The sequence below is a fragment of the Ornithorhynchus anatinus genome, chromosome 5 (genome assembly GCF_004115215.2).
Source record: "Ornithorhynchus anatinus isolate Pmale09 chromosome 5, mOrnAna1.pri.v4, whole genome shotgun sequence".
In the NCBI taxonomy this organism is placed as follows: domain Eukaryota; kingdom Metazoa; phylum Chordata; class Mammalia; order Monotremata; family Ornithorhynchidae; genus Ornithorhynchus; species Ornithorhynchus anatinus.
The window spans coordinates 87,181,212-87,197,073 of NC_041732.1; the positions used below are offsets into that span (position 1 = coordinate 87,181,212).

The following is a 15,862-nucleotide window of genomic DNA, read 5'->3' on the forward strand; positions in this document are numbered from 1 at the left end:
TTCAAATTGACCATTCATTCTAAGATATAGCTCTAAGCTTCACAGACAGGTGTGATATAGATGGGATGAGAGTTTCTAGATATAGCATAGTTATTTAAGACATCCCTCATTTAAGTTTTTACAACTAAGAACTCTGACAGCTTTCAAGATAAACAAGCTGACTCCATCTATAACCAAATGCCTGCAAAAGTAAGCATTATCAATGAGCAATCAAATTGCATGAGGGAAGAAGTAAGTGAAAGAGCCAGAAAAAAGCAAAATGTGTTATGTGCATCATAAACACCTCTGGCAGTCTGGCTCACATTCTGACTTAAATGTTAATGAACTGCCAATTGCCCTGTTCACTCGGCAGAGACCAGCTTTTTATCAAATGCCGATTTTCTGTATCTGCAACTTCAATTGAGCAATCTTTCAGTAAATGGAAATAACCGAATGCATCTGGCCAGTCTCCAGCAGAAAATCAACTCTCGCTATTCTCATTGCTCCAAATTTGGTCTGGTCTGGAGATTTAATTGTTTACCCTCATCCAAACATCTATTTGTTTGGCATCAGATAAGCAGTCTATGTTACAGAATCAAAGTGATTGGTGGCTCACCTAAAGTAAATTCAGCAAGTTAGCTGGAACTTTTAAAGCACTCTAATCGTGGTAGGTATGCAGTGGAAAAGCTAAGTGATATTAGACCTGATTTTTATCAGTGGCTTGGAAGTAAGTCACAAGCAATTCTCTACCCATATCTCTTCCCATTCTAGCCCTTCAGTGCCACCCCATTCCTCTGGAGAAGATGCAAATGAGAAATGCCAGTCTAGAGATCAAACAATCTCTGGGGTAGGAAGGGACAGGAGGAAAACAAATTGGAGATTTTCCCACTGCTGTGGATCAGTCTCCTCTTCTGAATATGGTAAAGGAATTAGACTCCTTTCTATTTTCAGTATATTTAATAGCATTGATGGTGCTGTTTGCAGTCTGGAATGAGGAGATATAAAGTTAACTCTCAATCAGTCATATTTATTGAGTGCTTACTGTTTGCACAGCACAGTACTAAGTGCTTGGGAGAGGACAGTATACAAGATTTGGTAGACACGTTTCCTGCCCACATACAAGCTTCCTTATTGAGTTTGAAAAAGAAAAGTAGACTATATGAACTATAATGTTCAAGATTTCTCAAAAGATAACCAGTCACTTATAGTTTATACCAACATACACTGTTATTATATTTTACATGCAGTGAATATAACATCTGAACAAGTTCACAGTATAGAATTTCATATCTACTCCCAAAGTATGGATTTCTCTTTATCACTAAAATTCTCCTTGGGGCCAGTCACACTCTCCCAATGCAGCAAAAAAGATGGTACCGATGGAATCATCTTCATCCCGAAGAGAGAATCTTACCCAGAGGGCAAGGACACTATACCACACTATAGTTGTTGATAGGACATGTATCTGTTATATTGTTGTGCTGTACTCTCCCAAGCACGTGGTGTAGTACCCTGGACATGGTAAGTGTTCAGTAAATATGATTAATATATGTTCTGAACTTGCCTTCCATCATCATCAGGAAGAAAGATCTTTCAAGCCAAAATGTGAAGGCATAGCCTTGGTTCCTATTTAGAAGTTGTTACCACCCGGTACAGTGATCTGCACATATTAAACACTCAGTAAATACTACTGACTGGTTAATTACAATCAGAGCCATGGAAAATGGGGAAGTCCCCAGATTTGATGGGTATTTCCTTCAGCTATCCACAAGAAAAGAAGGGACACACGCCATTTTCCTGGGTTCTTTTTCAATGCATAACACTGGAAAAATTCTACAGGAATTTATGATACCATTTTAAGCACCTTCTTCCGGAAGTAAGGAGAGATAGCTGATGGTGGATACAACTGGGAATCTCAAATATGTTCTGTGCCAAGATTCTAGTCAAGCGTTCTTCTGAATAGAGTACTGAAAAATGTAGTCAACACATTCTTTAGTAGAATATAGACTACAGATTTACAATTTGGCACAATGAGCAAAATATCATACCCTGTTATTATTGTCGCAACATGACAGATGCAGTGAAGGGCAGGGAGCAATACGAAACCTCAGTAGCTTTTTTTTCCCCTTAAACCTCACAAAATAACATGACACCAATCAATCCATAGTATTTCTTGGGACCCTATTGTGTGCAGGGCACTATAATGAGTATTCGGAACAGTACAATGGAGTTGTTGACATAATTGGCTAGACTGTAAGATTCTTGAGAGCCGGGCTTGTGTCTACCTACTTTATGAATATAGAGACAAGGAAGTAAAAGAGAAAACAACACTAAGCATCCATATACTCATAAGTGAACTTCAAAGTCAGTGGTGTCTTTGAATACAAAAATCAACTCTCTATATATTGTACTCTCCCAAGCTTTTAGTGCAGTAAGTACTCAATAAATTTACAATCTAGCAGGGAGAAAAACACTAAAATAATACAGAGAAAAGGAAGAGGGGAAAGAAGACCTGTTCAGGTGGTAGTGTTTAAATAATATGGTTTATAAGAAATGAACAAAAGTGGTATGGGAAGTTTTGAGTATCTAAATCCATAGGTAGAAGAATCATGATGGGAACGCAAGTGGGAGGGTGATAAAAGCAGGGAACATTAGAAATGTAGAAGAGAAGGCCTCCTGGAGGAGATACAGTTTCAAGGAGACTTTGGAAATGGGGAGAGCTGTGGTCTGTTGACCACTGACAAATGAAGGCTCTATGATTACTAGACAGATTTCGCTGTCCTGAAAATGTTAGCAATTCAGAGTATAAGGTGAAATGTGAGAGCCTTTTCTCTTTACCACTGGAGTCAAGCTTTGGTCATTTTCAACCTATTCTATGCAATCATGGCTATAGAAAAATGCAATCAGAAAAAAATATACCTCCAATCTCCCGTGAAACTCTACCACATCAAAAGGCCCTGAGCTGCATCAGAATCCTTTGAGACAGTGACCTGTTAAATGCTAATGACTGTGCTCTTGAGAATCTTACATCAAAATACATGAAGGTGAATATGAATCTCTTTGGAGATTTGGTCAATTTCTACTGACTGGAAATATGTAGTTGTCCTTCAAGCTTGCAGAGGGTGCCACTGACAGTAAAATTCACCCATAGAAAGTCATCTTTTCAGCGAGAGTTTGAAAAAGTCAAGGCAACATCTGTAGTTCCAGGCATATTGTGCAAACACAAAAACACTCCCTTCTCCTTGTGTTATGTTTGTTGTTCTCTCCTCCCAATGTTCCCACTTTTGTTATCTTTTGATCCTTTCTAATCGTTTTCTTTAAAAAAGCCACGGTTGTTATGCTCTGCATTCTTCTGGTCTAACTGGGACAAATGTTTCCCATTTTCAGCTGGTACAAAACGTTGTTTGAAGCTTCATTTCATTGGATCCTAAAAATGTTTCCTCTGTCCTCCTTGGTTTGGGTTTCTCAATTTCACCTTGCCATAAAGCAGCAGTTTGAGAATCCTGCCGTTATCCATTGTTTTCACGTGTACCTCCCAGGACAGCTTCAGCATTAAGAGACTTGACTTTGCTATTTGATGTTGAGAATAGCCTGTAGGTTATATAGGTAGAATAGCTCAAGGAGTAGCATATGGTATCTGTAGGAAGTCCAGTTTCAATAGCCATAGAAAAGGCTGGCCAACACTACAGTTCTAATGATCTTTAATTTGGCATGATGCCTAAACTTATTTTGCTGCCAATTTCTGTTTGACAGTCTCCCTAAGGATGTACAGGCATTCTTATTTTAATTTTCTACTTCTTTGTCAACTGCTGCTTTGTTGGTCAGTGTACAGACTTAGGTACCAGACTTTTGTGTTAACTTTGGCTTTGTGTTGATAATATACTTTTTCAGTTGTGGTTTTCAACAGTATTTATGGAATGCATACTGTGTGCCGTAGCAGGGAATGTGTCTGTTTATTGTTATATTGTATTCTCTCAAGCCCTTACTGCATAGTAAACACTCAATAAATATGATTGAATGAATAAATGAACTGATAAACTGATTTGTCTTTCTTGAGACATCATCAGCCAATAACACCGGGCTGATGTGGCAAAGTGGGCCCTTGTCCCTCATGGGTCTCAGTCTTAATCCTCATTTTACAGATGAGGTAACTGAGGTACAGAGAAATTAAGTGACTTGTCCAATGTCACACAGCATACAAGTGGCAGAACTGGGATTAGAACCCAGGTCCTTCTGTCTCTCAGAGCTGTATTCTATACACTAGGTTACACTGCTAGTGTAGCAATCTTCAACAGAGACATTATTGAATTACTGTTTCTTGGTCACTGAACAATGTTCAATCTCTACTGAGTTGGAAGAGTTTCTAATGGGAAAAGCATATGCTAACAGTCAGTCATGTTTCTTGAGCACTTACTGTGTGCAGAATACTGTACTAAGTGCTTGGGTGAGTACAATATAACAGAGTTGGTAGACATGTTTCCTGCCCACAAGGAAGCAGTGTGGTCTAGAGGAGGGAACATAAGACTGGGAGTCAGGAGGATGTGGATTCTATTCCTGTCTCTGCCACTTGTCTTTTGTATGACCTTGAGTAAGTAAGTAATTTAACTTCTATGTGTTCCCCTTATAGACCGTAAGCTTGTTGTGGGCAGGGAATGTGTCTGTGACATTCTTGTGTTGTACTCTCCCAAGCAGTTACTACAGTGCTCTGAACACAGTAAGTTCTCAATAAATGTGACTGATTGATTGATTTGTTCATTCATTCATTTGTATTTATTCATTAATTCATTCAATTGTATTTATTGAGCAGTTACTGTGTGCACCACACTGTACTAAGTGCTTGGAAAGTACCACTGGGCAACAGATAGAGACGATCCCTACCCAACAACGGGTTCACAATCTAGAAGGGGGAAACAGACAACAAAACAAAACACATAGACAAGCATCAATAGCATCCAAATAGGTAAATATAATTATAAATATAAACCCATCATTAATAAAAAATAGAATAATAAATATGCACAAATATACACAAGTGCTGTGAAGGGGGGAGGAGAGTAGAGCAAAAGGAGGGAGTAAGGGTGATGGGGAGGGGAGGAAGAACAGAGGAAACTAGTGCCTCAATCTGGGAAGGTCTCTTGGAGGAAGTGAGCTCTCAGTAGGGCTTTGAAGGGGGGAGCAAAACTAGTTTGGCTCTCGATTGATTGGCTTGTAAGCTTGGCTCACAACCTATTGATTGTGCCTCAGTTACCTTATCTTTAAAATGGGGATTAGGACTATGAGCCTCATATGGGATATGAACTTTGTCCAACCTGATTAATTTGTATCTACCCAAGTGTGTAGTACAGTGCTTGGCACATAGTAAATGTTTAATAATAATAATAATGTTGGTATTTGTTAAGCACTTACTATGTGCCAAGCACTCTTCTAAGCGCTGGGGTAGACACAGGGGAATCAGGTTGTCCCACGTGGGGCTCACAGTCTTCATCCACATTTTACAGATGAGGTAACTGAGGCACCGAGAAGTTAAGTGACTTGCCCAAAGTCACACAGCTGACAAGTGGCCGAGCGGGGATTCGAACCCATGACCTCTGACTCCAAAGCCCGTGCTCTTTCCGCTGAGCCACGCTGCTGCTCTTCTATATCATCAAAGAATAAAAAGAGCTGAGTCTAGAGGGAGAGACTGACAATAATATTAATACATGAATTATGAAATGTACATAAATGCTGGGGCTGAGGGTGTTGTGACAAGAGGATAAGCCAGGTGTGGGCAGAGATTGTCTCTCTATTGCTGAATTGTACTTTCCAAGCACTTAGTACAGTGCTCTGCATACAGTAAGTGTTCAATAAACACAATTGAATGAATGAATGAATAGAAGGTGCAAATCCAAGTGTGAGAGGAACGCCTGCTTCCAAATTTCTTTTAATGGAAATGTATAGATTCCAGATATACTGATGGTGTCAAATGCTTTTGAAGGAATTATGAAAACCACAGAGATGTCTTGCTGCTGCTCCACACATCCAGGGGATGAAAAGTACAGAATCAAATGGAGCCGGGTCAGGGAAAGGGCAAACACTGTTTAAAATTCCCTGCCTTTCTCTGCAATGAGGTGGCATATATGAGGGAATGAGATGATGAAGACATGGAGGTGGAGGAGAGAGGGGAAAAGAACAAGTAAAGTCTACCTTTGATATTCTGTTGAAGTATCTAGCTCACCATTTAAAATGTCCGGGAACATAAGCACTGACCCACGATGCAAAGACTGAGCAGTGCATATTTCAAGGCCATTTTACTGCAACAGTCAGATTAAAAACTTTCGGGTCAGTCGAGGAATAAATCAAAAGGCATTTTACAGGATCTCAGATCTGGTATCTTCATTTTCTATAAAGTGTTCTTGTCAGACACATAGAAGAGTGGTAGAAATATGACCTCAGTTAGTCCTTGAAAAAGAGGACTCACACTATATTATGAAAACCCTCATAGATATCAGAGTTGTGTGCAAAATCTTACATATCCTCCAAGATTGAGGATTTAGCCAAGATTTAGCCTTAGTTTGCTAATGCTTTTCCATTAAGAATAATTTCAAAGGGATTTGTCGAACTATCTGATATTTCAGCGGGTGCTAAGCTTAGGGTGAGAATTTTGGAACAGTGTCTTGCTTGGGGCTTATTTGGGTGATTTCAAATGGAGATGTTGTCATTTTGGATTTTCGGGTAAAGTATTTTTCATTAAGTAATGGGATCTTCAAATAAGAAGGAAGCATTTTTAGCTGTGATAAAAGATTGCAGGCTAATTTTGATTGCTGTATTCCTGTGGGAATTAATTTATTCCTGTGGGGCTGGGCGGGAGGAAGAGTCAAAGAAGCATGTCAGGGCAACACAGAAGAGAGTAGGAGATGACTAAAAGTGGGACTTAATCTGGGAAGTCTTCTTGGAGGAGATGTGCCTTCAATAAGGCATTGAAGAGGGGGAGATAAATTGTCTGTCAGAATAGAGGAGGGAGAACATTCTAGGCCAGAGGTAGGATGTGGGTTAGAGGTTGGCGGTGAGACAAGTGAGATCAAGGCACAGTGAGAAGGTTAGCACTAAAGAAGTAGAGTATGTGGCTTGGGTAGTAGTAGAAGGAGAGAAGCAAGGTGAGGTGGTAGGGGGCAAGGTGATGGACTCCTTTAAAGCCAATGGTGAGGAGTTTTTGTTTGATTCAGAGGTGGATGGGCAACAGCTGGAGTTTTTTGAGAAGATGGGTGATGGTCCTGAAGGTTTTTGTAGAAAAATAATCTGGGCAGCAGAGTGAAGTATGGATTGCAGCGGGGAGAGACAGAGGCTGGGCGGACAGCAAGGAGGCTGATGCAGTAATCCAGGTGGCATAGGATGAGTGACTGTATTAAAATGGTAGCAGTTTGGATGGAGAGGAAAGGGCTGATTTTAGCAATGTTGTGAAGGTTGGACTGACAGGATTTGGTGATGGACTGAATATGTGGGTTGAATGACATATTCAGGTTCTGTCTTCTAGAACCTGTATTGAGGGAGGGGTTTTGAAGCATTGCACGATGGGATGTCCCTTCCCTACTCCAAAAAAAAAACTCCTAGGCAAATAGGCATCACAGAATACTGGTCATTCAGTCACTTCTGAGCAGCAGAAGTGCTTGGTGAAATTCTGAGTGCCTGAGCAGTGACTGTAATTTTCCCTCTTGCTCCCTCATGCTCTCAGATTTCTCCATCCCCACCAAGAAAACTACAATAGTAACTTCCACCTTCCTTCCTGTAACTGCCTGCTCTCTATGTTCCAGAGCAGGGTTAAAGCTGCTCCTCACACGCTCAATCTCCTCCACCTCAGCGGAGACTTTCAAATTATTTTCTGCATTTGCGTTGCATTTTAATATTTCATCATTCCTGTTGTGTCTGTCTCCAATCCCTTCTCCCCACTTAAACTCTTATATTGTGAACCTGTGAGGGATAAGAACCATGTCTAATTTCCACCTGTGCATTTTCTTCCAGAGGCTAGTAGAATGCTCTGCACACACAGATTGCTTAAAACATACTCCTATTATTACTTAGTTTCACCAACACTATCCTCTCCTGGTTAGCCTCCTATTTCTCTGATGGCTCCTTCTCAGTCTCTTCCACAGTCTCCTCCTCTGGCTCCTGCCCTCTAACTGTTGGGGTGCCTCAAGGCTCAGTTCTGGATTTTCTTTAATTTCCCCTCTTTTCCCATTTCTTTGAAGAACTTGTTAGCTCACCAGACTTCAACTACCATCACTAGGCAAATGTCCATCATCCCACATGTGGGCAGGGCTAGAAGAGGTGGCCTAAAACATTATCTAATTTTTACCAAAGTCAAATCTGGCTCCCCAGCAGACTGCACCTGGAAAACCTGAACCCTGTGGCCTGGTATGGGAAAAACCCATCAGCATGGCAAGGACCTGCTAATGTTCATTCATTCATTCATTCATTCAATAGTATTTATTGAGCGCTTACTATGTGCAGAGCACTGTACTAAGTGCTTGGGATGAACAAGTCGGCAACAGATAGAGACAGTCCCTGCCGTTTGACGGGCTTACAGTCTAATCGGGGGAGACGGACAGACAAGAACAATGGCACTAAACAGCGTCAAGGGGAAGAACATCTCGTAAAAACAATGGCAACTAAATAGAATCAAGGCGATGTACAATTCATTAACAAAATAAATAGGGTAACGAAAATATATACAGTTGAGCGGACGAGTACAGTGCTGTGGGGATGGGAAGGGAGAGGTGGAGGAGCAGAGGGAAAAGGGGAAAATGAGGCTTTAGCTGCGGAGAGGTAAAGGGGGGATGGCAGAGGGAGTAGAGGGGGAAGAGGAGCTCAGTCTGGGAAGGCCTCTTGGAGGAGGTGATTTTTAAGTAAGGTTTTGAAGAGGGAAAGAGAATCAGTTTGGCAGAGGTGAGGAGGGAGGGCGTTCCAGGACCGCGGGAGGACGTGACCCAGGGGTCGACGGCGGGATAGGTGAGACCGAGGGACGGCGAGGAGGTGGGCGGCGGAGGAGCGGAGCGTGCGGGGTGGGCGGTAGAAAGAGAGAAGGGAGGAGAGGTAGGAAGGGGCAAGGTGATGGAGAGCCTTGAAGCCTAGAGTGAGGAGTTTTTGTTTGGAGCGGAGGTCGATAGGCAACCACTGGAGTTGTTTAAGAAGGGGAGTGACAGGCCCAGATCGTTTCTGCAGGAAGATGAGCCGGGCAGCGGAGTGAAGAATAGACCAGAGCGGGGCGAGAGAGGAGGAAGGGAGGTCAGAGAGAAGGCTGACACAGTAGTCTAGCCGGGATATAACGAGACTACTCGTTATAATGTGCAAACCAGGTGGGAGTAATTCTCTTTTGTGTCCTGAATTTTTCAGACACACCCCACAGCACTTATGTATATGTCTCTAATTTATTTATTTTCATCAATATCTGTCTCCCCCGCTAAACTGTAAGTTCACTGTGGGCAGGGAATGTGTTTGTTTATTGTTGTATTTTATTCTCTCAAGAGTTTAGTACTGGTCTTTGTACACATTAAGCGTTCAATATAATTAACTGACTGACTTGACTGACTGACTGACTGACAGGAACACTTAGAATCACAGATAAGATCTCACCCTCAGGAGCAGTATGACGTGGTGGAGAGAGCCCAGGGCCTGGGAGCAGAAGGACCTGGGCCTCTAATCCAGGCCCTGCCACTAGTTTGCTGTGTGATTTTGGGTAAGTCACTTCACTTCTCTGGGCTTCATTTGCCTCATCTGTAAACTGGGGATTAAGACTGTTAGCCCCATGTGGGGCAGAGACTGCATCCAACCAGATTTGCTTGCATCCTCTCCAGCACTTAGGACAATGTGTGGCATATAGTAAGTGCTTAACAAATACCACAAACATGATTATTATTATCATTATTATATCTTTGAAAATGAAAATTATTTGTATCATATATGCAAATACATATATAAGTATGTATGTATCTATTTATCTCTCTCTTTATATAAAAGAAGCAGTGTGGCTTAGTGGAAAGAACACGGGCTTGGGAGTCAGGGATTGTGGGTTCTAATTCTGGCTCTGCCACATCAGCTGTGTGACTTTAGGCAAGTCACTTAACATCTTTGTGCCTCAGCTACGGCAAATGTAAAATGGGGATTAAAAGACTGTGAGCCCAACCTGGGACAACCTGATGACCTTATATCTACCCCAGTGCTTAGAACAGTGCTTGGCACATAGTAAGTGCTTAACAAATACCATTATCATTATTATTATTATTATATATGGATTCTTATAAAGTTTTTCAGATTAAAAAATTTCCATATACAACAAATCGTAACTTCCAGTTTGTTTTACATTTACAAGGGAATAATTGATATATAATTTCCAAATGCATATGATAGTTACTGCAGTTTACCATTTTAAAATTATAGCTAAACAGAAATGAAATATCTAAAGCACATGAAGATATTTTGTGTAAGCACTTAACAGTAACCTTGACTCCTAGAATTTTCCATTCAAATGATTGTGATGTGGGAATCCTGACCTTTGGTAGCATTTGCTGAACAATGTTTCCTGGTGACTTTTAGCTTTTGATAGCTAACACTCAGGTGTTACTGATCCATTCACTGCTGTTCAATCTTCAACTCAATAAGCTGTCTGTCCCCCCCCCCCCAGCTCCAGAAGCTCCAGAAGCTCATGGAAAGATAGAGTTGACCTTGCCCTGAGTGCAGAGATTAAGAGAGGGGAGGCACTTCCTTCCATCCAATTGCTCCTCATCAGGCCCAGAGTCCTGAAATTCTCCATGTGTTTCAAAGGCAGCTGAGCTATTCTTTTGAATTCCATCTTCCCAGGGTAGGAGGGTTTACTCTCTTCTTCCTGGCCCCTAAACTCAGGCCTCGAAGAACCTGAGGTGTATATGATAATGACTGAGAGAACTGGGGGGGCACCAACAGAAATGGAAGCCCCTACACTGTGACTTGGAAAGGAGTCAGATAGTTGAATGAGTCAGTCGGTCAAATGTATTTGAGCATTTTCTGTGAAAAGAGCACTGTACTGCGAGCTTGGGAGAGTATAATATAACAACATAACAGACCCATCCCCTGCACACAGCGATCTCACAGTCTTGCTAAAGGTGGCCAAAGACCTAGGAAACATCCACCCCAGGCCCCCACTATCCTACCGCTACCTCTGCTTCAACTATATACTGAAAGAATGGTGCTATTTAGATACTACATTTTGATTTATATCATCATGTCTCTGCCTAATGTGTAGGTGGTGTCCCTAGGAGAAGCCATCATAAAGAAGAAATAAGGTTTTCCTGCTGTAACTTCACAAATTATGAGTGGTGGAAGCACCAGACTGTCTGCCCCTGTGAATCAGGACCACTGAACTGATGCTTTCTTTCCTTTTCTTTTTTCTTTTCTTTTCTTTTCTTTCTTTTTTATTTATTGAGCATGTACTGTTTGCAAAGCACTGAACTAAGTGCTTGGGAAGTACAGTATAACAATAAACCAATGTGTTGTACTCTCCCAAGTGCTAAATACAGTAAAGTAAGTGCTCAATAAATACCACTGATTGATTGATTGATTCACTGCCCACAAAGAGCTTTCTCTTGGAGACCCAGAAACCAAACCTGATCTCTGTAACTGGCCCGCCGTAATGCCTCCTGGTTCTGCCCCTGATCTAGTGTGTTCCTTGATGTTTTCCCCTTTGCTGATCTCTTGCCTCTGTTTACAGCCTTTATAGCAATTTTTCGGACAGACACTTGGAACACATCAACTTTCCCCAGTTCCATAATTTATCCTCCATTTCCAGAGGACCACTATATTTAGTGGGACTCATTGTCTCCTTTCACTGTGGCTCTTGCTCCCTGACCTGAGCAGAGTTACAAATTTGCTATCATTTAGTCTCCACAAAGGGCCGAGAATGGCATCTGAGTTATATTTTGCAGGAATATTTGTTAAGCCCTCCTTTCCTCTTCTCCCAATCCTTTCTGTGTCACCCTGGCTTGTTCTCTTAATTCATCCTCCCCCTCCCAGTCCCACAGCACTTATGTAGAGAAGCAGCATGGCGCAGTGGCTAGAGCATGGGCCTGGGAGCCAGAAGGTAATGGGTTCTGATCCTGGCTCTGCTACTGTCTGCTGTGTGACCTTGGGCAAGTCATTTAACTTCTCTGAGCCTCAGTTGCCTCATGTGTTAAATGGGGATTGAGACTGTGAGCCTCATGTGGAACAGGGAACTGTATTCAACCTGATTTGCTTGTATCCATCCCAGCACTTAGTACATTGCTTGGCACATAATAAGTGCTTAACAAATACCATAAATATCGTTATTATTACATATCTATAATTGATTTATTTATATTCATGTCTATCTCTCCCTCTAGACTGTAAATTTGCTGTGGGTGGAGAAAGTGTCTGCTATGTTGTACTCTCCCAAGTGTTTAGTACAGTGCTCTGAACACAGTAAGCACTGAGTAAATACAATGGAATGAATGATTGGATGAAGGTGGTTATAATATGTCAATTTTCTAAGTACTGGGGTAAGTCTAAGTTAATTAGGTCGGACAGAGTCCCTGTCCCTCAGGGGGTCCATAGTGTAAGTAGGTCAGCCTGAAGTCCAGAACTACCTCCTTTCTTTCTGATGACCACCTCCTGCTGCCCCATTTTGTGTAGGAGCCCAGCAGCAGCTTACTTTTCTAATCCTTAGAATTTGGGGAAATTTGCAGCAGTTCAGATCCAAAGACTGTGGCCTGGTGTTGCCAGTGTCTGACACCTATACCTTCTAAGAACTCCTTAGCTATTTATTTGAATGCCATGACTTTAAATGTTTAATTATTCATTCTCTCTTTTTTGTCATTTTATTGATTCAAGTTACCAGTCTTCCCCTAAGTAGATTGTGAGCCCTTTGTGAAATGAGAACCACATCTGAACTTATTTTTTTGAATTTACCTCTGCACTTTATAGCACAGCACCTGGGACATCTTCTAGACTGTGAGCTCATTCTGGGCAGGGAATGTGTCTATTTTTACATTGTATTCTTCCAAGGACTTAGTATGGCACTCTGCATACAGTAAGTGCTCAATAAATATGATTGAATGAATGAATGACATCAAAAATGCTTCAATAAATATGTGAATAATACCCAGTCAGCATGGAATCACAGAGCTCTGGGTTTCTTTGAAGAATCTCAGTACATAGGGAATGGCCACAAGAAAGAAGATCATTCCAAACACCTCACTGGATCTCAAAGAGATAATTTTTTCAATATACCCTTCATTAACTTTTGGACATGGTGATTCTATTGCATTTTCTGCATAGGTTGATTCCATTTTCATCCTGCTTTGCTAAGCTTCAAAGCTGAACCAGAAGAAATCCAATACCAATGGTGTTAGTTGTTTATCAAGCATTCACCTGGTTTTCTTGTTTTATTATTTGCCACCAGTAAGGCTCTCCAGTCTACCCAAAGGAGATTGGATTGCCACCAGGGATGGAATAAGGTGACCAGCTAAAGCCATAATTTTCCATGTGGGAAAAAAAAAATAAACAAACCAAAAAAACCCCTTAAATCCAATATCTTCTTCAAATTCTCCAAGAGTGCTTTTTAGGGTGATGTAATCTCAACATTATCTCTTTTTTTAATGAGGTTTCTGCTTAGGAAAATATATCACTGGTGCTTCACCTTGGGAATAGCTTTAGTGTGATAAAGAGAATTAAACGTAGGTATGCTGGCAATCCTTGCTTGCCAGGAGCATTGTACTCCTTGTTCTGTGACAAATGAGCCTTGCTTGGGAAGAAGAAATTGAGTTTGCATTTTTCAACTTTGGATATTTTATAAAGGGCAAAAGTTTCACTAGGGGGCCAGGAAGCCGAGGATATAAACTTTGATGCAATTTTAGGAAATTTCTTCTCTGACCTTGTGGAGCATAAACCTATTAAGTTTACCTGGAATCAGCACAGTATCTTCCAATATTTCTGAACACACTCCCACAGGCACACTTGCTCCGGCTGAGTGGACTGAGCCAACAATTGTTGGCTCTGTGCTTTGGCCATTGATTCCTCCAAATTGACATTTGAGGGGACAGTAACTTTGCCAAAACTATATGGTTGTCTCTGCTGGACTTTGTGTTCAGTATTCCAAGCATTTTAGAAGAAGAACAATTTTAAATATAAGCACACACATTTACAAACATTTCCATCCACATACAGATAAACACACACACTCACACACCCTCTCCCCCCCCAACAAAATACATCCAGGAATCTTAGATATGATTGATTACAAAGACACCATGCTGCAAAATAATGCAATCTTAGATCTAATTCCCTCTATTTCTCCTGGTTAAACTCTATTCAATCAGATTACTTTGTGTCTAACCAATAATTTGGCACAGTCATGGACTATAACAAATAATAAATACCATAATAAAACTTTTATGGGGAACCAAGTAAAAGAGAAGCAGTGTGGTTCATTGGAAAGAGCCTGGGCTTGGGAGTCAGAGGTCATGGGTTCTAATTCATTCAATAGTATTTTTTTTTCATTCAATAGTATTTATTGAGCGCTTACTATGTGCAGAGCACTGTACTAAGCGCTTGGGATGAACAAGTCGGCAACAGATAGAGACAGTCCCTGCCGTTTGACGGGCTTACAGTCTAATCAGGGGAGACGGACAGACAAGAACAATGGCAATAAATAGAGTCAAGGGGAAGAACATCTCGTAAAAACAATGGCAACTAAATAGAATCAAGGCGATGTACATTTCATTAACAAAATAAATAGGGTAATAAATATCTACAGTTGAGCAGACGAGTACAGTGCTGAGGGGATGGGAAGGGAGAGGAGGAGGAGCAGATATGGGTAACTGGGTTCTAATCCCATCTCTGCCATTTGACAGCTGTGTGACTTTGGGCAAATCACTTCATTTCTCTGGGCCTCAGTTACCGCATCTGGAAAATGGGGATTGAGACCGTGAGCCCCACGTGGGACAACCTGATCACCTAGTAACCCCCAGTGTTTAGAACAGGGTTTGGCTCATAGTAAGCACTTAAATACCATGAAAAAAGTGAAATAGAGGATACTGAATTCCTAAACTGTAGGTGAAAATCCATTTCTTTCCTTCTTCATTCAGTCCTTCTGAAATATCTCTGTCACAAACAATGCTATTATTGAATGTTTACTGTGTGAAGAGCATAGTACTAAGTGCTTGGAATAATACAATAGTGTTGGTAGATATATATGTAGCAATACCAAAGAAACATCTCTCTCAGAATGTCCCACTGCCATCTGCAATCATTTTGGTATTGTATTCATAGAGTTTTCTTTGTAAAAATACAGAAGTGGTTTACCATTGCCTCCTTCCACGCAGTAAACAAGTCTCTGACCTCTACCCTTTCCCATGCTGCTGCTGCCCGGCACAAGTGAGTCTTGACATGTAGCAGACTGCCCTCCACTCACTAGCCACTGCCCAAGCTAGGAATGGAATGGGAATGCCTCTGTTTGACTCTCCCTCCTGCACTTATGACTGGTAGAATACTGGAAATTCTCCAGGCAAGACCCTGAGAGGGGATATATATACACATATACACATGTACACATATACATATATACATTTTTTCATTCATTCAATCATATTTATTGAGCACTTACTGTGTGCAGAGCATTGTATACACATATATATATATACACATATATATATACAGATATACACATATACATTTTTTCATTCATTCAATCATATTTATTGAGCACTTACTGTGTGCAGAGTATTGTACTAAGCCCTTGGAATGTACATTTCTGGATTAGATAGAGACAATCCCTGCCCAACAACGGGCTCATGTCATGTGCTGCATTTCCTTTGAACCTCTCCAGTGCCATGAAGACCACCAAGGTACCCCAAAATACCTC

At 41.2% G+C, this 15,862-nt stretch overlaps 1 non-coding gene across 1 annotated transcript; it reads right to left on the minus strand.

Annotated features, from left to right (window-relative positions):
* Positions 1 to 15,385: 15,385 nt before the first annotated feature.
* Positions 15,386 to 15,523, minus strand: LOC114812683. The gene has a single exon (XR_003760334.1). It is a non-coding gene; the product is annotated as a small nucleolar RNA SNORA7 (small nucleolar RNA).
* Between the last annotated feature and the right edge of the window lie 339 nt (positions 15,524 to 15,862).